The sequence below is a fragment of the Nipponia nippon genome, unplaced genomic scaffold (genome assembly GCF_047370975.1).
Source record: "Nipponia nippon isolate SJK-2023a ecotype South Korea unplaced genomic scaffold, ASM4737097v1 scaffold_2, whole genome shotgun sequence".
NCBI lineage: Eukaryota > Metazoa > Chordata > Aves > Pelecaniformes > Threskiornithidae > Nipponia > Nipponia nippon.
In genome coordinates, this window is record NW_028262336.1 from 101,642,495 (window position 1) to 101,669,552 (window position 27,058).

A 27,058-nucleotide genomic window follows, 5' to 3' on the forward strand; every position below is an offset into this window, starting at 1 on the left:
GGTCTGAATAAAGTTAACTTAGTTAAACAAATTTAATTTGAATGAAATAGACTTTAGAAGATAATTTAGTAAAACCAGTGCATAGCTGTGAATATGCATGGGTGAACACCAGAGTCTTCCAGAGATGTGAGGAGGAGTATGACAGAGCCAAAGTGCTCAGGGACAAGGAGCAGAGGAGCTGTGGGGGGTAGGACACTGTTTTCTGCCTCCACTAAACCCCTGTTTCCTACCTGATTTTGGACACAAGGCTAAAATTACCGTTAACTCCTCAGGAGCATTGGCACCTAGGATTGAACGGTGTCAGGGCGTAAATGAGTGCTGCACATATTCAGTGCTGTGCCACTGCCTGTACCCCACTAGTTGTGCAGCTGCTACCTTTGGTTTGAATGATGTAGGCTTCAACAGTCTAAGATCAGATCTATCTCCAATGCCAGGTTATTTCATTGTGGCCATGATTATTTGTGTTATAAAAACCACTATGGCACCATCTTGCAGTCTGGTTGCAAGAGATAGGTTGAGACCACATGGTGAGGTCAGCTGAGTGATTACTTTTTTGGGGGGGGGGCTAATAAATGTCGCAAATATGCTGAATTCAGAAAGAAACTTTGAATGTAAAAGTCGAGAAGAAACTTTTTTGAAAGATACTTGTGCCATGAACCTTTTCAAAACATGACCTTTTACTGAATCAGAACACAGGGAAAAGGCTTTTGTTTCCAAAATTAAAATAAAAATTTCATACTGGGTCAAATGTAATGGTTTGGGCTGACCCAAAAGGACGTATGTCAATTCAGCTTATGCTAATGTTTTTTCCCCAGCTAGACCATGGTTGCCCAGGTCTGCCTGTGGCTGCCCTGTTTCTCCCTGCTGAGGGCCTGGGGGAGATCAAGGATAACCCAGTAAGGACTTGGCTGCCTGAGCCCATTGTGAGGGCTCTGATGATGCCTTCATAGCTGGCCTAGGCACCACCTATCCCAAGTTGCCTTTAACAGCCAAGGTAAAAATTGCTGAATGTCCAGAAAATTGTTACAGCTGCATATGTTGGCCAGTCCTTAGAAACACTGATGCAGAAATCCCTCCTCTCTAGAGCCATCCTCGACCTCCCACCCTGGTGCTACCTTTCTCCCCACTCCCCATGAGGGTTCCTCTGTAGTTGCCAAGTCTTGAGTTAGCTCTGGGCACACTGGCCCAGGGTAAAACAGCGTTAGGACATGGCAGAGGGGCTGGGAACCATCGGCCTTCGGAGAGCAGACAGGGGAGCAGAAGGGAGCACAAAACCATGGCTTGATCCCCAACAGAGTGTACTGGTGTTGGGATGCTGTACCATACCCTGGGGAAAAGAGGAAGGACTTTGGTGCCTCAGTGTTTACATGTCACACTAATGAAATAAACTTGAAGTCGTGGGAAAAAAGGAAGGGCATGATTCTGTGGGAGGAGCATATGGTAGCGAATATAGGAAGCATCATGCTGGGCCAGACTAAAGGTCTGTCCAGTCAGGTAACGAGTTTTTGGTCGTTGTCAACAGTGGCTGAATGCCTACGGTGAAGGTCCCAGTGTACATGCCACTTCCCCTAATGCGCTCCCAGCATCCAACCATTCGCAGCTCAGGGGCTTCCTGAGGCAGAAGCGGCTGTAGTACACTGAGCCACCTTCGGTGAATTTTTACCTGTCCAGTCTCTCCTTGAGCCCATATACACTCTTAGCATGCATGGTTTAAGTGTACACACCCTGTGCAAAAACATCCTCTTTCACTGTTTTTTATCCAACTACCAGCTGTGAGCTCCACAGTGTGCACTGGAAGAGGCAGTGAATGGGCATTTCCTACTCACCCTTTCCCTGCTATTCGTGATGACTTGATTTTTGACTGTATTAAACCCTTTCCTCCACTCCCAGACCTTCTATTTTCCAGGCTGAAGCATTCTAGGACATTCAGCTGTTCCTTGTGTGCAAACCACTCTGTACCTTTGACCCTCCTTGCTGCTTTTCTCTGAACCTCCTCCAGTTTCCACTATATCTTTTTTAAGATGTGGGGGTGGAAGAACAACCAGGACTGTACAAAGTGTTCATGATGCAAGCCCGTCATGGCTTTATATGGTGGGAAATGCTGCTGAGTTAGCTTTTGGCTCAGTTGCACCAATCTGAATGGTACTACAGACAGAGACGGACACAGGAGCTGTGGTAGGGACAAACCTTCTGGGAAAGCACAAAGTGATCCCTGACAGCATGGGAGCCCTGTGCCTGGGAGGCCCCATTAACCTGGCAGGCAGAGCTACTGCAGACTGGTCCTGGAGGAGAAAGAGGAGGAGAGGACAGTCATGAGGCGTCTGTTCCTTCTCATCTGAAAAAGCTAAAAGCCCTTCAGCCTGTAAGCTGTGATGTGCAACTCCCCATCGATGGCCAGGTCCTCTGTGCAGGAGCAAGGGGGATAGGACACAGAACGGGCTGTTTGCCAATGGGCACGGGCTGGAACAAGGCTGGTTTGATAAAAGCAACAGACTTAGGAAGGGAAAAGACCTCAAAGATGTCTGGAGGCAATAGAGGGTGACTGCTTGTAAAGTAGGTGGTCTGTTAGGGTCTGGTGCTGGAGCCTAAGAAAGGGATATTTATACAGACCACCCAGGAAACAAGCTGCCTGCTGGGACTATGTCTTTTCCAGTAAATGGGGGGAGGAAAAAAAAAAAAGGAAAAGAAATGGATGCAAACTGGGTCCCTGTTACCAGGGACTTCATTGCCATAACTGCTCATGCCATCGCAGTTAGAGTGGTCCACATTCTGTGTACAAGCAGCACTGAAGATAGCTCCTGGAAACCTGTCTTGTTTGAGGTGTCGCTGTTGTAAGCAGTAATTCCTCTGATATCAGGTAAAGGGACAGAATTGCATTTTAACCTAATTTATTTCCCCCAGCATGTGAAATATGTTGAGGAGCTAAAAATCACTCATCCAATGGATGCAAAATCTTGGTAGTTACCTATGAATAAATGCTGTTAGAGGCTACCTCATTTTAAAATGAGAAAGGTTTTTGTAGAATGGACAGTAAACATTTGCCCTGACGTTGAGAGACCTCAGGACACTGGGTCTCGGCTGCTGCTGTTCCAGCTATGTCATCTCTGACTTCAGGAAAGCTACACCGATATACACTAACCAGGGAGACAGCCCCCATCTCATTCACGCTGCATTTGCTGCATAGGTATATGGTTTGCCAAAGGCTTTAGCTCTGTGTTTGTGGCTCGATTTATCAAAAGCAGAGCCAACGCAGGCAGTTGTAAGGGTGGGGCTGCATGCTGAAATTTCAGTGCTTACAATCTCTGTTTCAGATTAAAAAGAGATTCATTTCTGCTTTTCTGTGTTTTGTTTTGCAGATGGCAGGTAGCTGTTATTTACTTGAAGACATTTTTTACATCTTCTGAGTGCTTGGAATAGGGTAGGCTGCGTGAAGGAGAAGTGGGAAGAGTTAATCCAAGCAGGAGAAGTTTTGACTGCAGCTGTGTGAAAAATGGGCCAGAAAGTGTTTTATACATTTATCTTTGTTTCAACAAAGCCTATTTCTTTTTCATACTTCAAGTACATGAGAGGGGGTAGTCAACCTGAAATGGTTTATTTAATCCAAAATAGAACATCTTGGTTTTGGCCTGCTTAATCCTAATAAAAGAAATAAATAAGAGTCAGTCTCTAACTGAAAACATCTTCTAAACACCAATTTGAGAGCATTTCAGTTTGAGAATGGTGAAAGAACACATCTAGACTGTAAAAAAGAAAAAAAAAAGATTATTATTTCTGGACAAAAAAATCTTATTTAAAAATAAGAAAAATCTGTTGGAGGAGAGAGAGGGAGAGACAAGTCCACTTTCTGGTGCTTGCAGTTAGGTCAATGGCAAGGCTTGCTGAGCAGGACTTTTTCCCTCAGGGAAGATCCAGAGGCGCACTCAGTGAGACAGCTTCCCTGGTCATGTCACCTGCAGCTCAGGCAAATTTGGTGCTCTTGAGGAGCTGGGGACTTTCAACTCGCCTTTGGTGCTCCCTGATGCTTGACCTGACCAATCTGAGGATGTCTTTGCAGTACCATGTCACCGCGGTGTCAGAGAGGCCACCCAGGATCCTCGGGATCTCTTCCTTGAGCCCTTGGTTCCGATAACCCTGTCCTGCCGCACCTTGGTGGTTTTCCCATCAGGCATAAAAATCTCACCTGGGGAGATCTGCTGGGTTTGGCTGCTTGGTGGCTGAGCAGGGCCATAAACCCTGCGCACGCTCTGCTGCCATGAGAAGCAGCATCAGCAGGCACCAAGGCTTGGGCAGCTGAGCTGCCTTGGACAATTATTGCAGCCTGGAAGCCAGATGAAATCTTGATTGAATCTAGCTCATAAAGAGTAACTCACTGAAAACTCCTTGAGTTACTTGCACACATTTTTCTAATAAATGAGCCATGCAAATACTTAACCCTATTATTGCTTCTTAAGAGAAACATATTAATAGTTTATCTTTAATAGTATGCTGATTGAAAGGTTATCTGCAGTACATTAAAGTTTATAATGAACAATTTTTAATCAAATAGATAATGAAAGGAGACCAAATATGGCAGGTGAGAATGGGAATAACACACCAATAAACTTTCTGATTAAACATTTGGAGTGGGTGAACAAGCATTTTCCTGCAAAAGGAGTCTTGAGGAAATCTGCAGGTGTCCCTGCATTTACAGGCAGGTTTCTGTCAGGAATCAGACTCATTCCCTGGGAGCTCACAGCAGCCTGCTGGCTTCGCTGACACCTTGGGTGCCACGGCAGCTCTGCTGGGCACCTTGGACCCTGCAGTCCAAAGCTCAGGGAACAGCCTGATTAATTTTTCTGCAATAAATCAGCTCCAGATCTTTTTAATTCATTTCCTTTCGAAGAATAACCTGCGGCAGTCTTGTCTCTCTAGCTCAGAAGTGAAACTGTCTTTTTAACATCAGAATTCACATGCAACATGGAAAATTCTTGTTCACCGGCTGTTTCCACAATGGAGGCAGTAACGCAAACCTGTGTCCTGGGCTTCTTACTGACCGTGGGCCTTGCTGGTCTGTGGAATGTGTCCATGCACTGTTGGAAAGTGCAAACAAAAGGCTGTCTGAGGGCCTGGGCATTGCTGGCAGGAAGCGAGAAAGCAAATTGGGTGCTCATTTGCTGTTCACAGGAGATGCAGACTGCCACCATCAGTTCATCCCTTTGCCGTTTTCTCATGGTGCCACATGGAATGTTCTTCTGCTCACTCTGTCCCCATTTTTTCCCATCTATTACAATCTACCATCTATTAAAACCTTTTTCCTGTTTCTCTTTCCCCGTTTCTCTTTCCCCCCTGCCTGCGTACTAGGCAGCTTTCCCTCTCCCCATGCAGGCAGGTGGTGAGGGACTGCCCGCTGCTGCCTGCTCCAGCTGCAGGGAGGGACACTCTGCCCAGCACTGGGTGAGTGGGGCAGAAGAGGAGTACAGACACTGTTGCCTAAACCCCAGCCCTGCTTGTGGCTGCCGCAGGAGGGTTTCCACAGTAGCCAGAGAGGGGGGAAGACAGACAAGCAGCTGTTTTTACAGATCCCAGACGCCTGCGTAAGTGTTGTGTGTCTGTAGCTGGGCATGGAGCACGGGGTGTCCTGGAGTCACGCGCTTCCCTTCTCCCACTCCCTCGCCACTTATCTTCTGCCTTCCCAATTTAGGAGACACTGGCTTAGGATCTCCCTCAGCTTAAAAAAAAGAAAAAAAGAAAAAAATTGTTCTGGCTTTTGAGGCATGCGATGTAGTGTGGGAGCAGCAAACCCTTGGCGCGGCGGTCGCAGAAAGCAGAGCCATTTGCTGAGTCAGGCCCTTGATGAGCTGGCAGCGCTGCATCGGCCGTCTGGTATTCATTGTCGGCAACTTGCAGTCTCAACTTCCTACATCATCTCTTAATCCTCTAAAAGATGTGTTTCTCTGACTCAGAGCTGAGCACGCTCTCGCTCCCCGGCTGCTGTTAGTATGCTTTTCCGTGGTGTCACAAAGCACTGGGCTGACCTGGCCCACGGCGCTGCTGCCATCACTCCTGGGTGATGTCTGTCTGTCCTGTGCTTAGACTGCCCACCACTGAGCTTCCTCTGGGTGGTAGGCAGATGTCTCCAGCCCATACCCGTTCCTGTGGTTGGAAAGCTTTTCCTACCAGCTAAAGTGTATTCCCCTCATGCTCTTGCACTGCTCTTTCTGCTATATTCAGCATGGAATGGAGGGGTGGTTTTTTTCTGCTGTACCATCCCCACCAGTCTTGTCTTCTCTAGACTAAACAGCACCAGACCTTCAATATTTCCTCCAGAATAATTTTTTCTTGACCTCCTTGCTTTCCCCTTGGGTTTCTCTGCTTCCTCAAGATCCGCTGTGCTAGAAGACACAGTTTTTCCTTTGACAATCAGCATTTTCTCAGGGATCCAGGAGATTTCATTGCAGGTGGTAAAATACTTTTACACTCGAGCCAGATCAAGCTTTCTTGTTACAAAAAATTGCTGTTTGCCCCCGTGTTCTTGGCCTGGCCTATAAATTTGGGCGTTGGCTGCATACACAAAAATAAATTAATGGAACTGTACTAACTAGCATGAAAAAATAAGAGGGCAAGGAGTTCTTGAGAAAGAAAGGATGTTTCTAAATCAATATAATATCCTGCTCATTGTTTAAGAACTAGCAGATCTTCATATAATAGAAGGTTATATGACGAACCTTCAGTTAATGTAAATAGGTACAGCTCTGTAATCGAGTTATGCTGAGCTACATCAGTTGAAATTTTGTCCCTGTGATGACATTTTGGGAGCTTTAAAGGAAGAATATGCAGTTTAAAAATCACAGTTGTTTGAGGGTTTTTTTGTTTGTTTTTTGTTTTTTAATTAATGTTAATGTCCCAAGAAACATAACTGAAAGAGAGCAGAGAAAGTTTTTCTTCTGGGTTTTTTATGTTTGGTTGTTTGCTGGTGTGTTTAAACTGAGCCTTTAACATCCCTGATTATCTCCTGTTCACTGCATCCAAATACAGAGCATTATTGTTTGTGCAGGTCCCCCTGTACCTGGAGGAAAGAAAAGCCTCTTTAAAATGGAGAAAGCAAGTAAAGAGCCTCAATGAGAGATTGAGGAGAAGTGCAATGCTTGAAACACATTTAACTTCATTTTAAAAACTGACTGTACTGAATCTAGGTGGGGAACCTGTGGAGAAATCAGGAAACTCTCCTCATCCTTGAGGACAAGTTCAAACATGCCTTCTGCTCCCAGGTCACTTACTGCTGCTCTAATCATTGGACTTAAAGGTTACTCTGGAGAGAGGAAGAAAAAGGAAGTTTCATTTAAATACCATATGGATAAACAAATGCTATTACCTCCCCCACTCCCAGAGGTGTATTTTTTAATCAAAGTACTGCTACTGTACTCTTTACTGGTCCTAATTCAACCATACACTAAGTAGAAATAATGCTATTTGCACTTACAGACTTGCATAGCGGTAGAAATACTCTACGAACATTAGCTACAAAAATTACAATGGAGGCATTTTTATTTCTAATTAAATAATCACTTTATGCACAAGCAGTGTAAAATTACATCAAGTGTAAAATATGTTTAGTAAAAAAAAAATTACTACATTTAGAGGTCTTTTCCATTGAACTGGAATTAATTTTAAGTCTTTTAAGCCCTTTCCCTATATTGTCTCACAGTGCAATTCAGCAGTTAATTAGTGGCACAGTTAACTGATTTTATTGTATGCTAACTTAAAAGAAACAGTTATGGAATTGTAAGATAGAAAAGTGTGCATGTCTATATATTGCTACAGTAGCTGTCATTGAGATGATAACATTTAGATGTCAAGAAAATCAACTAGAAATAAGCACTGAGGAGAGTAATTTCCAGTGATGTCTGGGTATTTTTTTCTCTTTTCTCTATGTAGGAGCAAGCAACAAAATTGTTCATTGCTTCTCCTTCTCCCACCCTGTTGTTATAAACTGTTGTGTGAAATCCTGTTCTGAAATTCTCCTTTTCCCGTGGCGTTTCAATGAGAGTAATTGATCTCCTGGCCTTCTCCGAGGGGGACTGCACTAGCAGAGCAGGCTCTCCTCATGTTATTTCAGGAGAATTATTTATGGGAAAAGAGCTAAGGAAATAGGGTTATTGCTAAGGACTTGGGAATGGGGGAAGATGAACAGAACTGGAGGTTGTAAATTAAATAAAGAATGGGTTTGAAGGAAAAAAAAAAAACACAGCAAGTCACGGGATCCAGTTCTACTCTTGCTTCACACCAGTTTGCTGTCACTGACCTAAACACTTCTACACAGCTACAAGGCGAGCTTCAGAGTCTGTGTTGTTACTGTACATAATAGGTCTGAGCAAAAAAATAGGCCTGGAAAAAAAAATTGTGAAATATGTGTACATCCCAGGATAGATGCCCAGCTGATGGTAAATGACACAAATCTCAGAGTTCAACAGAGCTGGTGTGATTTGGACTTTTGGAGAGTCTGGTGTGTTTCATTTTTTTGGTGTTATGAATAATTGATAATTATGCAAACTGTTACTAAACTTGTTTCACTATTTTGTGTATGGCTTTCTATTTTTTTTTTTTTTTAAATACTGTATATTTTTAGCTCAACCCAACATAGAAGTAACCATCAGATTGTGTCCATTTGCTGGATTTATGCTGCCAAAAAATGAACTCAAATCTCAGTTTAGTGTTTAGGCGCTTTGAAATAAATCACTGAATTGCATCCTTGTCATCTTGCTTCTTTGACTCACTATGCAGTGGACCCCCTAATTCAGCAAAGTAGCTTTTTCAGCCTGACACCCTTCCTTGTTTTGTGGGCTGGGCAGATGAACAGACACTTTTGAGGAGAAATGTTGGAAGTTACAGCTAAGTTCATGTCAGTCTGTTCTTGAACATTTTTGAAACCTGCTATAAATTGCTGTATCTTTTATAAATCATCCAAAGGATCATTGAATGGGAAACTGCAAGAGCAAGTAATCCAGCCACAAATTAATGATTAAGCATAATGAACTGCCACTTACCTGAGGGATTGATATTTTCATCTGAAGCATCCTTTCTGTTCAAATGTTTGGCTGAATTGCTTCCCCAGGATTTCTTTCAATTTGAACCTCTTGTTGGCTGAATAATTTTTGCTTCCTGTAGCATTTCAGATAAATGAGATTGTACCGAGAGAAAAGCAGAGCTAACACCATTCCAGTGGAGAATTTCTTGGCTCCGCAACTTGTCTTTTCTCACTTCAGAGACTCTCCAAGTAACAGAACATATAATATAGCCTTTTAATGTGTGCATTGTTTCCAGCCTTCCTTCTAATGGCAATGCTGTAAATTGAACTAACCGTTCGGTCATGTTTTAATAATTAACACTTTAACACAAAAGAGTCTTTTTTGGTATCCTGTCATTGAGTGAAGTTTCATAGGTGATTTAAAAAGTCTGTTTTGTCAATCTGCTCTGTAGTTGCAAGGAAAGAGATTCTAAATTAAACCTAATGGGCCATGTTTTTTTTAAAAGGGCCTCAGCCCAGACGTAATTTGTGCCTGTAATACCGTGGTGTGATATGTGTGATTTTACTGCCTCTCTGTAGTAATGGCTTCGCAACAGTTGCTGTTCCTGTTGTAGCTGGAGGCAAAGCTTTGCCTTGGGTCGCTTTCCTTGTGCTGGAGGCACAGCCCCTGCTGCCAGGTGGGATGTCTGCCAGGGGTATGGCCAGTGACACCCCTACCCCCTCTTGATTTAATGGGAAACAGGTCGGTTTGGTAGATTTGCCAGACATTTGGGTCTAAGGAGTTGGTTCACCAAGTTGTGACCTGATCCACTGGCTAGAAATTGCATTTCCCATTATATGATCAGGACATGTTTAACAGACAGGGTACCAGTGCAAATCTTGGGGCACTTGCCTAGTGCTTCCTTGCAGGAGGTATGTTTTGGGATAGCAAAGGGATTCATACTCTGAAATCGTTCAGCAGTGCTTGATCTAAAGCTACATTCACATCACTGCATGTCAGGCACATACCTGAAGCACCTAAATTAAGAGGCTGTTCTCCTTAGCTTCGTATCCATAGTCAGCTGAGGGAAAACATGCTCCAGTGCTTATTTGCACTCTGGAAAGTGAGAGAATTCACTGTGTAAAGAGGGAGACTCCCTTCCCCACATAAACACCTGCCATAGGAGGTGTGGATACTCCCCTTCTCATGCTTGCTTCTGTGATTGAACAGAAGTGACGTTTCTTTGCTCCTTCTGTGACCATGAGGTGTAAAAAAATGCTTTGTTGCAGCATCTGCTACAGCTTTCCATTGCCAGCTTCTCTGTCCCTTCCTCTTCCCTATTTTATTACTCCAGAGCTACAAGAGACCCTTTGGGGTAAGTAGGCTTGTGCTCCATAGTCAAGTGCTCTGCAGAGAGAGATACCTGGGCTAGTTTTGGACAGAGCACTATGGTACTGGAAGTGGTCTAGCAGGGTGCCAATGGATGGAGAAATTAGCCCGTGCAAGGCTCTGTACTGCTGCTTCAGGTGGGTTATGGTGGAAGCCAAGCCACTTGTCCTGAGAAGGGCCCAGGACTGTCCCAACAAAGTGTAGCTGGTGACTCAGATGAAATAGGTGATTTGGTGACAAAATGGGAGATAAAATAAAAACCTGCCCACAAGAGTGGTGTACTGCTCACTGGTGTGCTACCAGAGAAATAACAGTTTGCAAAGATTTAATCCAGAAGAAAATTATCTACAGGGACCACACCCACAATATGAACCTAAATTGCCAAATAACCCACTCTCCTTATGAAATAAATACCTAACCACAACGCCACAATGAAATGGAAAAAGCAATTTTGCCCAGAGAATATTGTTCCTAAAGGCACACAGGGCAAAGCTCAGAGCCCACCACACCCAAAAGTCAGGACAACAGCGAGAAATGAAATGCCAAATAAATAATGCAATCTTGTAAAAAAAACCCCGACACACACGCACACGCACACACACACACACACACACACAAATTACTTCTCTCCTTCCCGCCCTTCCTCGCTTCCTTCTGTTTCTCATCCTAAGCAGATTTCCAGATAGCTGCTTAGCTGTATGGAATTTGTGAAGAGAAATCCAGATCCTGGGCACGTACAACACCCCTGCTCGTCACAACTAGTCCCAATCCCTTAGCAAGTAGCTCAGCACCCAGCATATAGCCAGTACTTGGGGTACTGAGTGCTTTGAAGGAGTAGGGTAGACCCTGCTTTGTTCAGCTGAAACTCTAGCAAAATGGTCTGCTCTCAGCTAGTCCTCTTGCATCGCTTCTTGCTGCTCACCCATTCCTGCTAATGTCTTTCTCTTGCAATTACAGAATACACAGCTAAAATGTAGGTTTTGTTTTTTTCCAGCTAGCCAGGATTTTTCTTAATCCAAGATTATGTTACTGCTGGTTTTAATAAGTAAACAGTCAAAATATGATTGATGGTTGGGACTTCTAGAGGTGTTCTCCATTGGCCTAATTCTGCACATGTTAAGATGGAAAATGAAATTCTTATCAGCTTCAGCAGAAGTGGAGTTGAGACAGCAATGAATCCTACTGGAAATCCTGTTTTTTGTGTTGGCAACTTTTTATTTTTTGCTTTTCTTCATAATCTGAAATAAAGCTGATGCAATTTTCCCTCTTTCTCTACTTTTTCCTACCCAGTCATGAGGGTAGAATGGGTCTGTTGCTATTCCAGTATACTTCAGCGCCACATATCATCACACCTATCTAACTGTCCCTTTAGTGTCATATTTTTAATGTTTTTATGTCCTTAATTAGAAGGTTCTTATAAAACCAGGGAAGTAATCTTTTTTTTAGTATGAGTTTTGTGATGAGGTTGAACTCTGTGTAAAGGCAGCGAACACAGATAGATGGGCTCATTTGGCTTCTTTTGCTAGGGTCAATTGATGGAGGAAGTTTGTGAGCAATGATGGCGCTGAGGCTACCACAGTCAACGTCCATGCCTTAGGACGGGGACCTGCTGAGTGTTCTGGGCAGAAGGAGCCAAGCACCCCTCCGAAGGGGCTGACACATGGGCAAATGTCTTGGTGGAATATTGCTTAATGCCATTTACCAGGAGGAATGAGGCACTGGGGATCTCCTGTATGCGTTGCACTGAACGCAGCCTTCTCCAAGGTAAGTTTGTTTAGGAGGAGGGAGGACACCTGACTGATACCTCTTCTCAAAACCAAAACATTTTGCTTTGGCTTTCCATTCCAGTGAAGAGTGGCATCTTCCAGAGCAACAGCACAGTTGTATTAATGAATGAGGCTCCAAAGTCTCAAATTCTGCTCCCGCCTGGCCAGTGTCCCAGCACTGCAATCCCCGGGTAGCAAAAATCATGAGTCAGTTCCCCCTCCCTCCCCAGCAGCCTGCTCGAGTGCAGTCAGGTCATGTTTTCAAACTTTCCTCTGCAAACAGGAGGGATGGAAACTTCTCCTGCAGGAATGAAAGTTGAGGTTTGTGTTCAGTCTCTTCGTTCCAAGCTGGGACTTGAATACCAGCTTTACGTTTGTGAAACGCTGGATAAATCAGGAGAGCTGGCAGCGATGGGGAATGTTTTTATGCTGGTTTTTGTGGGGATGGAGTCCAAACTACACCCCAGGATCTGAACGCTTGTGGGTTTGAAATTCAGCCTCCCACTTTTCTTTCTACTCTGAAATGTATTTTGAAAATACAAAAATAGTATAAAATGTATCTAAATGGCACAGCACAATGCCATGAACAGACTGTTAAAACCTGCCCAGGACTTAACATAACTCATTAAGCGTAAGGTGGGAAGTAGGTTTTCTTGAACAATTACTGGATGCTCCCCTCTCTTACCCTAAAAAGTTACACTGGGTGAAAAAAAAAAAAAAGACTTTGGATTTAGACAACAAGCTGATTTGGAGACTAGCAAGAAGAATAGCTGTACAACTGCTCAGAGGCAGGTTAAGTTTGATTTTGCGGCACACTGTGCTAAGGAAGCTGCCTTGTTTCCAATATTTGAGCAGGAGTGCGTAGAGCTAATTCAGGTATCTTTATGAGCAGAAAGAGAAAGCAAGGATGAGTGCAGGGAGGCTGAAATGTGACACTTTCCTTTCCTTGGCAGGGGCAGTCTGCGATCTACTGGTCCCTGAATATTCCTGTCTTTGACTTTTAAATGAAAAGGTGGTTGTACGATTTCTTTTTCACATAATTTTTTAAAGAGAGAAACAAGGGAGTAAGACTTAATGCAAAAGCAGTGCACCTTGGGATGAATGAATAATGGAAGAACACCATCACTGCAGCCACATGTGGCATTGTTTACTTGTGTCACTGTAAATGATTAATGTGGAAAAGCTGCATTTGAACAAGTGAGATTGATGAGAGCTTTACAGGCTATTTTTGGGTAATTTAAAACAGTGCCTATACTGGATGGTAAAAAGAAGAATGAAGATGAGACAGCCAGTGCTGTCAGCTTTTCTCTCTCCTGATTCAGTCTTTGGCTGTGCCCTGCCTCTGCTCCAGAAAGCCAAGGCTTTGGGTGAAGGATGGAAGGAGAAAAACAGAAGGCTGGGGGAAGATTTTGGTCTTGACCACACTGGCAGATGCAGAGATATTTGAACTCAGTCTTCCACATTAACCCTGGAGCTTGTAGCATGGAGAAGGTTGGGTGACGGTGGGTGCAGAGACACCTGAGCTGGCTGGATGTGTGCTGGGGTGAGATGCCCAGATGCAATTTAGTCATGTTTGTCTGGGCCCAAACTAGTAAGTTCACAGTGCTGACACTTACTATCTCCTGTGCAGTGTCCAGGTTACTGAGATAAGTTACATCCGGACCTCATCCTGGTAAAGAGGTGGGTGTTATGCTGTGTCCAGGGGTCTCTACTAATGTGCCTATCTCTGTACTCCAATACCTCATACCCTGCAGATATGTCTTTAAGGTTGCTTAAATCTGAAAGCCCAGTTTTCATAGTTATTTGAAGCAAAAGACAGATTACAGGTAAGGGTCTTTTATAGCCCAGCAACAATTTCCAGGAGATAAAAGGAGCTGTTCCTTAAGCGTCTGTTAATAATTTGTAGGGGACATGGGAAATAACAACAGTCAAAAGCAACCAAAAAACTTATCATGGATGACTTCAACCAGAGGGCCATTTGCTGCTGATCTCCTGTGGCCAATAACAAATTTCCTTAGTGTTTCTATAAATAATAATGTTGTCTTCTCAAAAGAGGAAGTCCCATATCCAGTACAAGGTAACTTGACAGTGGACTTAAGTCTGCTGGATGAGAACGTGTTACTTCCAGACTCAAAAAGCACAGTTGCTGAGGTACCAGAAATCACAGTCAATTTATATATACTTTATACAAATGAAATAGGGCATTGACCTAAAATCTGCACATTTGGAACTTTAACAGAGACAGTTTTCCAAAGCTTAAAGCATTTGTTGGCATAACTGACTGAGGATATGCATTTTAAGTGGGAAAGCGCTGAGAAAAATCAGGAATTGTTCAAGAATATTGTGCTAGTTGTTCCAAACCCCATGATTCCATCAACAAAAAAGGCTTATGTAGAACAACAACAACAAAATTCCTTAGTTAAACAGAGAAACAATAAAACATTAAAGAATATACCAAGAACAAATAAAAGGTCTGATCCCAATAGAGTTAAAAAAAGATAAGATTTTTTTTTAAGCCTGTTAAGAGCCAAAACAGTTCTTTGCCAGGTAAAAGTAAACTGCTAGATACATATGATAAAATCATGAATGCTGATACAAAAAGGCAGAAGGGCTGATAAATACTTCTTATTTGTATTTATCCGTGCCCATCTGAAATGGTGAGTTCTGTGACAGGAATTTTATTAGCTGTAACAAAGAGGGATATGAACAATTTGCTAAAATTAAACACTTAGCTTATGCCATGGAGATGTAAGTTTATTACCTGAGGAGTTATCTGAAGCATTATTATTAATTTCTAGCATAACTGCAAGAATGAGGATTTCTGAAGTCTTGCTGTACACTCAGTGTCATTTTGTTATCTGTAGATTAACCAAAGGACTAAAGAACAATAGATGTTCCCCAAAATGCTGTGGTTAAAATGTTCCAATTTGGAAAAAAAAAAAGCAAAAAAAAATCAAACTACAAAACACAAGCCTGTTAGTCAGTGATCATAAGACCCATCAACCGAGATTTCTGTTTCACTGGGCTTTTTCATTTTTGTTTTATCGGTCTGTGAGAAGCTGGCAAAGAGACGGAAGAAGCTGGCTGCAGCCCCTGGCTCTCATGGGTGACTTTAACCACCTCAATGAGCAACATGGCAAGGCACAGGCAATCCAACAAGTTTCTGGAGAGTGGCAAGGACTATTTCCTGACACTGGGGATCCACAAGCCAACTAGGTGAGATGTGCTGTTGGACGAGCTACTCATTAGCTAATGGGAGGAGATAGAGAAAACAGTGTTATACTCCTCACAGAGGTGCACTTTGATAGGATAAGAGGCAGCAGACAGAAGTTGCAATGAAGGAAGTTCTGATGGATATGAGGAAAGATTTTTCTCAGAAATGTGGTAAAATATTGGCACAGGTTGCACTGAGAGGTTGTGGTATCTCTGTTCTGGGAGGTGGTCAAAGCCCAAGTGCACTGAGCAACCTGATGCAGTTGATGTGTTTTGAGCAGATTGGGCTAGATGACCTTCATCGATCCAGCCTAACTTATTCTGAGTCAGTGGTTAAACTGATTGGTGTGTTTTTTAAACCTACAGAAGCGCAGAGAGAAACAAAATTAATGACTTTTAAAATAAGATCCAAAGAAACAATGTTATTAACTGTGATTTCTTAAATCTGTAATATCCCTTTAGCATACTTTCTATGTTCTCTCTGTAGTGAAGGTAATCAAACATGGGACTAAAATATTGGATGAGACAGCAAACACACTGCTGCTTGGAGTATTTTAAAATCGGCAAATCCATCCCTAATGTAGCTGCTGGCAGAAAAATAAATGATCTGTTCTTGGTTGCGCTGGATCTGTGCTGGGTAACGCTGTACTTGGGATACCTCTTTCATTCCTCCTGCTCCTCCCCTGTTCTCATGACCATTGCAGGAACTAGACTGTGTAGCCCTCAAAATGTTGAACTTTGACACCTTGCATATTTACCTATTTTGCTCAAAAATGCTGCAATCCAGCATGGTAGAATGAGATGCACTGTTGTCAGTCACACAGAAACCACCTGAAGAGAAAGGAAAAGGAACAGAAAATTCTTCCTGTATTAAAAATATTAGTCTTATTCTTGTACATGTGACTGCTTTCTTATCAACCAGCAGGTCTATAGCTTTACAAGACTGTGATGGGGCCAGTTTGACCCCATCTTCAGGCTTGAGCAGGGAAGTCAAGGTAATCTATTCTATCTTAAATATTAGCTTACATGGCATTTGGGGTACCTACACACTTCAGCTAGTAACACAGCAAGTATGTTAAATTAATAACTTTGGTTTCTAACTGACACACTAAATATGGGGTTATAATTACCTTGGAACCTGGGCGGAGATTCAGACCTCCTGAACTCTTCATGAGATGTGACTCAAGGAATTTAATGGCAAGCTCTGAGCACGGTGGCAAGTCTCCTGGTTTGAAGAGGTAAACATTTATCTCTTACCGGAGGTGCCTGAAGCTTTCTGAGTAGATGGATGTTGCAGAGTGTACCATTAGCACTCCAGATCTTGCCCTTAGTGAAATCTCCTAGTTTCAATTTCAGATTCATAAAGATACGTAGCAAACTAACCCAGAGCATTAAAGTTTTTCTGGACTGCTGTTACCTGATAGTAGTTTTTATGGTGGTTGTCTAGTCATAGCAGTAAGATAACCCTTTTGAACAAGAGGGATGTGTTGGGACACCATTTAAGTAAAAACACTCCTGGAAATATTTACACCAGAGGCTCAAAGTCAGATTCAGTGGATTTATTTCCCCTTGTTAAATAAAAACTGTCTATCTCTTCTCAAGAAAAGCAGCACTGTGAGCAGAAATCTTCAGTGTATAAGGCAAAAACCAGCAGGTCAAGCCTGTCTTTGTTCTGTATCAGCTAGTATTAGCTAATGAAACCTTCAGTGGTGAAGATTTCCATACGTTATGAAACTGAACCAGACCAAATTTGTGGTTTAGGTGCAAAGTCTCTGAAGCCCATTAAGCACATTACAACCACTTCAGCTAGTCGAGACCTTCTGTATGTTGTTGATCAGTCTGCCTTTGATTTAGATACAAAGGCTAAAGCGACTTGGGGTTCTCATTCCATTTCATAAGAGTCCACAGATTAGGAGAATATATGTGGCAATATTTGATCTGTTCAAACTCAGAGATTTGAAAAATCAGCTGAAACATTTTCTGAGGAGACCTATTTCTTGGCTCTGTTAGATTTCCAGTATTTTGGGCTTTTTCTTCCCTTCTCCAAGAAAATAACTTTCACCATGCAAGAATGTAAGCCCTTATCTTTTTTTCTAAGGCCTGCATCTTGATATGCTTGCTATATGATACTACCACAATTCCTCAAGGAGTAACATAATAGTTTTCAGCACAGGAAGGCTATCCAAACTTAGCCAAAATATGGCATTTGGAAAAGTAAGCTTTGCATCATTTCTCTAAATGAGACAAATGTAATCAGATTGCAAATAGCTGGCCTTCTTAAACTCCACTGAAAATTTCATAGATGACTCAGATCAATAAGATTTAAAAGTAAGGATTTGCATTTGCATGACTCAAAGTGGAAAAATGAGCTATAGATCATGAACTTAAGCTCTTCTAATATGAGATTTCTTTAGTTTGATAAAACAGGACATGATATTTTGAAAGGAACTGGGAAAAAGTGACATTGCCTGAGTGTAGAGTAGGAGCTTATTCACCAACAAAAGAATGCAGAGATTTTGGTGACTGCATCTTTCTCAAGCTGCTGACTTAATACCTGCATTTCGCAACTATTGCTTTAAGCGCTAGTGAAAGAGTGGCATTTTTAAAACACTAATTCCCACCTGGCTGGGTTTTTTCATTGAACTCTGTCGACAAATGTCTGCAACATTAGGAGCAATTTTACATGAAACATTACACCAAAATATCTTGAAAAAACAAATGATTGTGTTCTTACACATTTTCCCCCTTGCTCTTTTTCATTGCCTTGGTGTTCCTCTTCCTGTTTAGATGTGTGGCCACTGGATGATTTTCAAAGGCTCCAGGGCTCAGGCCTTTGGTCCAGACTCCTACTGATGATGGAGGGCTCAAAGGAAGAGGCTTTGCCTTCTCACAGAGGGTGAGTTTCAGCAAAAGCAAGGGGAATTTGAGTTTTCTGGAGTTTGTCAATAAACCTCTAGGTGAAACTGAAGAATTATGTTTGCACTTCAGGTCAGATCTGCTGTGAAATGCCTATGAACACCAGTACATTGGAGAAATGTATTCAAGAACATTTCATCCTTGTGAAAATATTACCCTGTTACAACTGCCAAGGTCACTGAGACCCAGAGTGATCTGCTGGTCACGAAAGTTAAAGATGCCTGGCGGCTACTATAATTAAGTTATGAGTGCTAGGAGAATAGGGGAGCTAGTTTTCCCACAAATATTTATTTGAATTTAAAAGTGACTTCAAACATGTCCATGCTCAGAAATCCTCTGAGTTCTGTTTTTTTTTTCTCCTTGAAAACACTCAGATACTGAGGTTGGATGTGGGTGCCCAAGCCATCCCAGTTTCCATAGCCTTTCACTTCAGCCCGACTAAAGAACAGAAGCAATATGTCTCAGGTTTGCATCAAACACAGTGGGCCTTTTGGGTATTTGCAACTATCTATTTGCATCTCATGGGCAAAATCCAGGCTGTTGCCTGGGTGGATTAACAGACAGATAGAACATGAAATGTATTTTAAATTCCCACTAGGACTTGTTTGTGGATGAACCGCTAAAATAAAAGAACAGTGATATTTGGATAAAGTGCCTTGATAATCAATAGCTACTTGTTTTCATATCAATGGATGTCTTAGGGTAAAAGCTTTAAAATTCATATTGCCTGTCCATTTGGAAATGCTCTTTTTTTTGCTTTAATTTCTGCTTTTTGGATTTCAGTTAATTTTCTCTTTTCCCCTCTTGAAATGCTGAGTTAGCAAGTTCACAGGCAGGTACATGCAATATCCAAAAACCTACTATCTCTAGGCCCCAGCATAAAGTGGAAAAGACATCTTATACTACTTCTTTGTGGTTCTGATTACATTAAAATCCACAACACTGAGTGTCAAGGAAATCAGGAGATGACCACAAAACACAGAGTGCACACATGTGAAACTGAAGTGCAAGGGATGGCGGTATGATAGGTTTTGTGTGGCATATAAGATCACTGTGCCTCTAGACTAGGTGTTTAACAATTTTCTATCGTTGTTTACAATGGAGAGATATAGAAGCTAATAAAAATATACAAGAGTAATTGGCAAAAACTCTCCAGCTGTGTCTCATGTGGTATTTTAACACACACTGTATAAACAATATTCAGCATCTTAAAGTACAATTAACCTGCAGCTAGCTGAGGGATTAAACATGACTATTCTCAACTTGAATGACCCTTTCGCCTAAGTCGAGCTGCCCATTTAGCGCCCTTAATAAATACAGGGATAATTTAAACCATGTGGCTGCAAATTGAAAACATGGGCTTTTGAACTATGTATTTTCTTTCTCGTGTTGGAACTCCTCCCTGGAGATAGACTCAAGTCCCATGATCTTGTAAAAGACAAATCTGTGTATCTTTTTTATTAAGTGTTTCATGATATATATTTTTTCAGTTCCATTGCAGTGGATGCATCTGAAAGATGTATTCCGTTGACAGTACACAATACCCTCAAAGACTCTTGATCCATTTATCAACTCAAGCTAATAAAAGGAGGATAATATTTCTATGAAAAAGAATGGGTTTTAAAAGCAGCTTGACAGCTTGGTAGAATACATCAATTAAGTGTACAGAGAAATTGGAGGAAAAATGGGGATCTTACTTTCTTTGCTAGCATTAGAATTAATAAAAAAATATTTAATCTGTCCTTCAACAGGAAAAAAATAGAGTTCATTCCCAGCTTGCATACCTTGTGGTTTGAGCTGAAGAATGTTACGCTCAAGTCTATATTCAACTACTGGTTTAAATTATAGCCTTTAGAAAATAATCTACCATTCACTTTAATTAATATCAACAATCACAGAGTCAGTTGGAAAAAAAAAAAAAAACACGACACAACATGCTAATGTGAAATTAAAAATGTTTCTGTCTTTTTTTTTTTTCATAAAAAACATCAAAGTGTCTCATCTATTGGCAGCTTTGGTATCCCGTAACCTTAGGCTTCTTTCATGTTGATCCAAGGAAGGTTCACAACCAGTTTTCTCTAGTCGGTGGCCCATGAGACACATCTGGCCCCATCATTTCATCTGCGGTCAGGAGAGACACAAAGTGCTCTGCTAGACTACTTTACCACAAACGCTCTTTAGTACCTTCTTCCCCTGAGACAAAATCCTTGGGCTTGTCTTTCCTACCAGTGTTTTGAGATTTATCCCCATGGAAAAAGTAGTGGCTGAGGTTCCTCTCCAGCACTGGGCCAGAGAAGGCACCTTTCAGGATTCGATCTTGGATCCTGTTGGGTGCCTTGGCTGGGCCTTTTCCTGTTTAAACTGGCAATGCCGAGGCAAAGGAGCCTGTCCTACTGATGGAATATTCTTGCCCTCAGCTGAAAGGTCCAGATGTCACTGAATACAGGGTGGTAGCAAACCAAAAAAGCAAAGGAGGATGTTTTTCTCTGCAGATCTTATGTGCAAGGACTCGTATGCAGCTGAAATGCTTCAATGTTACATAGCAGAGAACAAATCCGACCTCTGAGGATTTCAGTGGGCAGGTTTGCAAATCTCCGACTGAGTGCATGTGTTGTGTTTGTCTGCTAGGCTGGTGCCAGGGATCATTTGTATTAGTTAGAAACTTGTCTTCATATTGTCAGCCTGAAATCTGTGTGCAGCCCTTGGATCAACAGTGCGTCTCTTCTACCTATGATTTGCTGGAACAAACTGAGTAATATTAGGGCACAGTATACCAAGGGCTTATAGTAAACTATTAGTTTTTGGCTCACAAGGTTGCAGTTACAGAGACAACATTTTGTGGACTATATTCCCATTGAACAGCAACATTTATTTCTGTTTTGTTATTCTATCTCACTACCACCAGCTCTATAAAGCTCCTCTGCGAAACACAAATCTGCAGCGTAGTCTTCCACAACGTAGCCAAGTGATGGTAATTAGCCAAGCTGAGAAGATTTTTTTCAACTGTTCTTCTATCTTCTAACAATACACTTCATATATTGGGACTGTACAGTTGTGTCAATAGTATAGCCCCTATCCCCTATCATTGAAAGAATTGTCCACAGTGTATTTCTTATATTTCTTTGCATCTTCTCTTTTGTGGGGGTGTATGACAAGAAAGGAGAAGTCTATGCCTTCAGATCTTAAGAAGAGTTTGTGCAGGATCTGATGCATCCAGTTTTCTTCTCTGCAATGCCCAGAGGCCCTGCAGAGTGATGCAAGTAACAGTCCTGTTCACCCTTGGGAAGCTAACACTTGGAATGTTCAGTATTGCTTGTCTGGGTCACTGTGTAGCACCACAAGTTCAGTGAGAAATCTGCTATTAGTGTGTTGTCAGCTTTCTCAATTTGCTTTTTGAGATTTTTAGAAGGTGGTGGGGAAGAGGTTGACTGACATTCCTAAATAATATCTTTTTTTCGCAAGGCTCAAAAATGATAACTGGCAATTTTGCTTGACTAACCAGGAATGCAGTTAATACATTTTTCCATTTTTTTTTCATGGTTTATTGCTTAAAATTTTATGACTGTACATTCATGTGCAATAACTTTTGTGAATGTTCTTTGCTTTGTTCATTGCCCTCCGGTCCCATTCTCAGTGCCAGTAGACCTCATTTTTTCCTCAAGAAGGAAAGTAAAAGAAGTAAATGCATGAGGTGGCTTAGTCCTGCAGCCCTTTGGTTCATACTTTCATGTCTCTAATGGAAGGATGGCCCCATGCAGTTTGCTGGCAAGTGGAATCTCTGCTCATGTGTCGGTTACATCACCTCCATGGCATCAGGAAAACTTTGGTATATGATAGCAAGGGACAGGAAGGTTGCGTTACCTCTTTCAGGAAGGCTGCCAAATGAAAAAAAGCAATGTTGCATACTCTTAAATTACACATATGATATGGATCATTCTAGATGTGGTTCAGCGCTTTGCTGAATGGGGTCCTTTCTGAGTATCTACAATTGCACTTTTTCTGTGGGTGCCTTCTCTTGGCCTTGTCTCTGAATTTGTCTTTCTTCTGCTTCAGTGCTGTTTATATACCTGAGGAATACCTACTGCCAACAAATAAAAAGAGAGATTTTGATGACTGCAGTTGATTGCACATCATCTGCTAGTTACTGAAGTTTAAGTTAATATTTCTATCAAATCCTCCAACTTTGAAATGGAGGTTTGTCTTGATTTAGTTTATTCCTTATGGTATCAAAATGTGGTGACAGCTTAAAAAAGAAAAATAACATACTGCTTCAGGAAGCAAAACCAGAGTACAACATTTTTAATGGTTTTAATTATATTACAGCACTGTTGGTCTTTTTTCTAAGCATTCACTCCTCATATTTTTCTTTTGTTAGTAGCCAGTTGACAAGGGGAAGCTTATTCCCTCTTCATATTATTATGTTCGGCTTTGTAAATTCCTGTTGGAAACATTTTGTTTATCAGAGCTATATGAAGAGTTGTTAAGTGGGTCTTCATTAGCTTCAGCTTTTGAAAGACCCATTTGGTTAAAGCAAAAGTGTATTGCTCCTCTTTTTCTATGTTCCCACATTGATTCTTCTGGTAGAAACTCCTTGCTTCTGTGCAGGGAGAGAGATGACATCAGGATCCATGCAAGGAAATCCTGCAGAGTGAAACACTTCTGTTTATGAGCAGTGGTAATAATGAAACAGCTGAGCAAGAGCTGGAGAAGCCCAGCATGCATGGTCGGCATCTCTGCTTTCAGGGCTTACATGCCACACTCTGGTGCCAACGCCTGTAGGATAATGCTTCCACCCTGACCGCACTGGGCCAGGTGGCATCTGCTGGCCTGAGACCCTGACATAAATACAGGGCAGAGAGAAGCAGTTTGGACAGGACCCTGTCTGGGGTGGATGGTCCATGTGCATGAACTTTTGCACAGAGTCGTTCCTTGACAGGAAAACAGTGGTATGAAATCACGGCTTCGAGGGAACATTTTGAGCCTGTGTGAAACTTCCAGCCAGCTCCTGTTGGGACCTTCAAAAGGTCTTCTATCCCTGCAGCCTGCAGAAACCACCTATGGGCTTCAGGCCCAGGGAAACCCTGGCAAATATTCAGTACAACCTACAGTCCTGCTGACGTATCTGTGACAGGGAACTGACAAGAAGAGGAGCTTTTTTTTTCATCTGCTTTTGGGTGAAATCAGCATAGAACCAAACAAGAGGGAAGGATGGGGAGAATTAGTTTGCCCTTTGCCAGGAAACCCTGCCATTTTGCCACCTTCAGCACAAAAAATTGCTCTATGGCTGAAATCCTGCTAAGGAAATGTCAAGTAAAGTGCAAATTATGTATCAAGGTTTGTGTGTAGAGGCCGGGCCTTTAAAGATGTTATATATCCATCTCATCTTTATTTCCTGCATTTACTGTAGTTGAATGTTTGAAAGAGAAAAGAAAGGAGCAGTAAATTACAGGAATAGGGAAAAAATCAAAAGAAAAAAGCCTCCATCTTCACAGCTGGTAAATCTATCCTTATGCTTCTGTTCCCCGTGACTATTTTCTGATTTGGAGCTCAATAGCCATATGTGATATTTAAATATTCTTTAAAAATGTCCATGTATATTTTTAATGTGTTTAATACTCGTGGTTGTATCAACATACAACAAAGTTGTACAAGGACAGTAAAAACCATGGTGCAGGCTGCCAGGAAACTGGAGACATGCCACCACTGAAAGTTGCCACCATTGACCTGACAAATCTTAAGGGATTGTCTTGATTCACTTGAACTTGCCCCGGTGCAAGGAAACAGACTGGATGATCTCTTGAGATCCACCCTATCCCTTCACTCTGTGATCTTCCTATGGATTTTCTAGTGGCAGTATAGTGTTTGTTATTGTCTGCTGTGCCAAGCAATGCAGAAACCTTTGTGAAATGAAGCTTCTATTTTAATAAGCAGACACCCTGATGGGAACCCAAAAGGCAGCAAGAAGAGGTTTAGAAAACATAACCTACAAGGAAAGGTTAAGTGAATGAGGTTTGTTTTTCTGGAGAAGAGACGAAGGGGGACATGATACATTTTCCAGAATGCAAAGGCTGTAACAAAGAGAACAGTGATTAAAATTGTTCCCTGTGGCTGTTAGGAAAAGGGCAATAGGAATTTAGCTTAATTTTCAGCAAGGAAGATCAGGTTCCATGTTACAAAGCAACTTCCCAGCTATGAGGATGATGAAACACAGTCTGCTTAGAGAGGCTGTGGCTCTATCCTCTGCTCGCCTTCAAGAGCAGGTGAGAATAACATCTGTCAGTGGTCATATCCTCCTTATTGCCCCGGGAGCAAGGCAGATCAGATGAAGCTGAGCCTCTTCCAGTCTTTTGTGTATGAAACAACTAGGAACCATGGGTGAATTGCTACCACTGCTGACTCCTGGCAGGTTGGCTTTGAACTGATGCTTGTGAGAGGTAAAGTGCTGGCTTTCAGCCACCCCAGCCCTGCTGGCCTGGGTGTCCCGGCGGGTTTGGCATCCTCTCAATGCCCAGAGCATCCTTGTGGGTGAAGGTCCTGCCCAGGTCCCCCTGCAGCCCATTCAGGCTGATTGCTGGATGCTGCAATGTGCCCAAGCTCCCCATTTCGTCTGTGGCCGCCCGGCTGAGCTGTAGCCAGCCTTCATGGTTTGAATAAAGCAACATGTCCCTTGCCCAGGGATCAGGTAAATGCTCCAAGTGACAGCATCAAGCACTGAAAGTGAAAGGGGTTATGGATGAAGTGAAGTCTGACAAAACACCCAGTCTGCTCTCAGCTCAGCAGCACACGTCTCAGTGCAGCCCACCTGGAAGCCTAGTCCAGCAGTTCCTCAAGCCAGCACCCACCACAACACTCGGTGAGAAAACCTCCTCCGGTCTCCTGGCTGGGGGCCACCAGGAGTCGCTGGGACGCAGGCTGCTGAGTCTGGCAGGGTGTTTCAGGGGAGGATCATATATGCTTGCTCTGTTCTCTCCCCTGAGGGATGCATTTGGCCACTTTCAGAGATGGGATACTAAGCTAGACAGGGCTTTAGTTCAATCAAGTATAACCACACTTTGTTCTCACCCTGCTCATGTTCAAGACCCTTATTTTCTCAGAAGAAGCACCACAGAAGAGCAAAACAAGAGTTTTATCCTGTGCTTTTCCCCCCTGGCTCCTCCCCACCTGGCTCCTTCGTGCCAGGTTCGTGATTCCCACTTCACCACCTGTGACGCTAAGGCAAGGAGGTATGGCAGCATAGAACATGAGTGGCCAGCTCCTGCACAAACTGATGGGAAATTCCTCCTGGCTTCCCTAGGAGGAGAGTGAAAGCCATCATCATGCTGCCTTGGCCAGCTCTCTCTCTTTTGTCATTAAAACTTACTGGAAACACAGCTTATGTACAGATACCAGCTCTTCTGAATCTAGGAGTTATTTCTTCTAATGCCCACTTAAGGGAAATACTTGTAACACTGAAAAGCTGAATCCCCATGTTCCCTGCAGTAATAAAAGCACCATAAATAGATTTCCTAGTCAGGCACTACTCTATTTACAGCAACGAACTCCCTGCAACTATTCAAATCCCAATAAATATTCACTCTGGAAAATGGATTCCATTAAATACGTGTCGGTAACAATGATCGAGGAATCCAGCTTGATGCCAACCTCCAATACGCATGGTCTCAGGCACAGCAGCACCCTGTACCATGCTCCCAGCATGCAAATAGATGTTGGTCCATGTGCAGAAAGGCTGAATTAAAACAGCAGGGCTCAGATGCTCATCTGGGAGTTAAATGGTATCCAGGTGTTCCTAGGTCCCAGGGACTTCTTTTCCTCAGCATTACCCAGTTCAGCTGGGAGCTGAATTCCACCCCAAACAATGCCCTAGCATGTCCTGTTTGAGCCACAGCAGCAGCAAGGCAGGACAAGTAGCCCTCTGAGGAGGTCACCCCAAGGGGCAAATGTGCCTAACATCTGGAAGCAGTTGCTGACACCCAAATAAGGGGCTGAAGCAGGGATTTGAGCAGGCAGCAGCGCCTGAAAGGAACAAGGTCCAGGCAGGGGACCTGGGGGGTGAAAGAGGCACAGAGGGAATGCCAGGCTCCATAATGTCTCTGTTGAGAGTACTGATGGTAGCACATCCACTATGGAGCCTGTGTGGAACTGATCTCAAAGGGGTCTTTGTTACAAGGGTTTTGCAAAACAGCTGTGTATTTTTAAAGTTTTCATTATTAAAATATTTTGCAAAGACTTCTTGCAAAACTGCCCTGTTCCATAGAAAGAGGCTTGGCAGGCCAGGACGCTGAAATGCCAGACCCAGGTTTCAGCAGGTCCTGCAGCAGCTGACACAGAGCATAGTTGCTAATGACTCTGAGCCATGCCAGCTCTGAATGAAAACTAGAGCTAATTTTAAGCTAATTCTATGTTGAATGTTCCTATTGGTCTGGCCACAGGGAGACGTCTACAGATCATTTTAATCTTGTCATTTTCTTTAATGTTTCTGTGTCTCATCTGCACATCCTGCTTTCCAAGTTCAAAATCTATTCTGAATTAATTTACAAGCTAGGCAGTGTGAAGACTTCACTACAGCTAATGACTGATGCCACCAATATTTATAATCTGAAGTGTATTTTTCTTGCATTCCTTTGCACACTTTGCACATTTTTAGTAGTTCAGTTCAACTTCAAATGGGAAATGAAATTAGAAACCAAACCAGAATACTTTCTGCATTTTATCAAATGTGATTTGCGATAAATAGTTAACTTTCCTCAGTTTCATATCTATGCTTTTGTAACCTTTTTAACTCCTTCCCCT

The 27,058-nt window shown here is 42.5% G+C and overlaps 1 long non-coding RNA gene across 1 annotated transcript in view; it reads left to right on the top strand.

Annotated features, from left to right (window-relative positions):
* Nucleotides 1-8,725, top strand: part of LOC148055896 (uncharacterized) — a 72,973-nt gene extending 64,248 nt beyond the window's left edge. The window contains exon 5 of the long non-coding RNA XR_015704757.1: nucleotides 3,357-8,725. This is a non-coding gene — a long non-coding RNA (uncharacterized LOC148055896). The remainder of the gene's footprint in view (nucleotides 1-3,356) is intronic.
* Nucleotides 8,726-27,058: the final 18,333 nt, after the last annotated feature.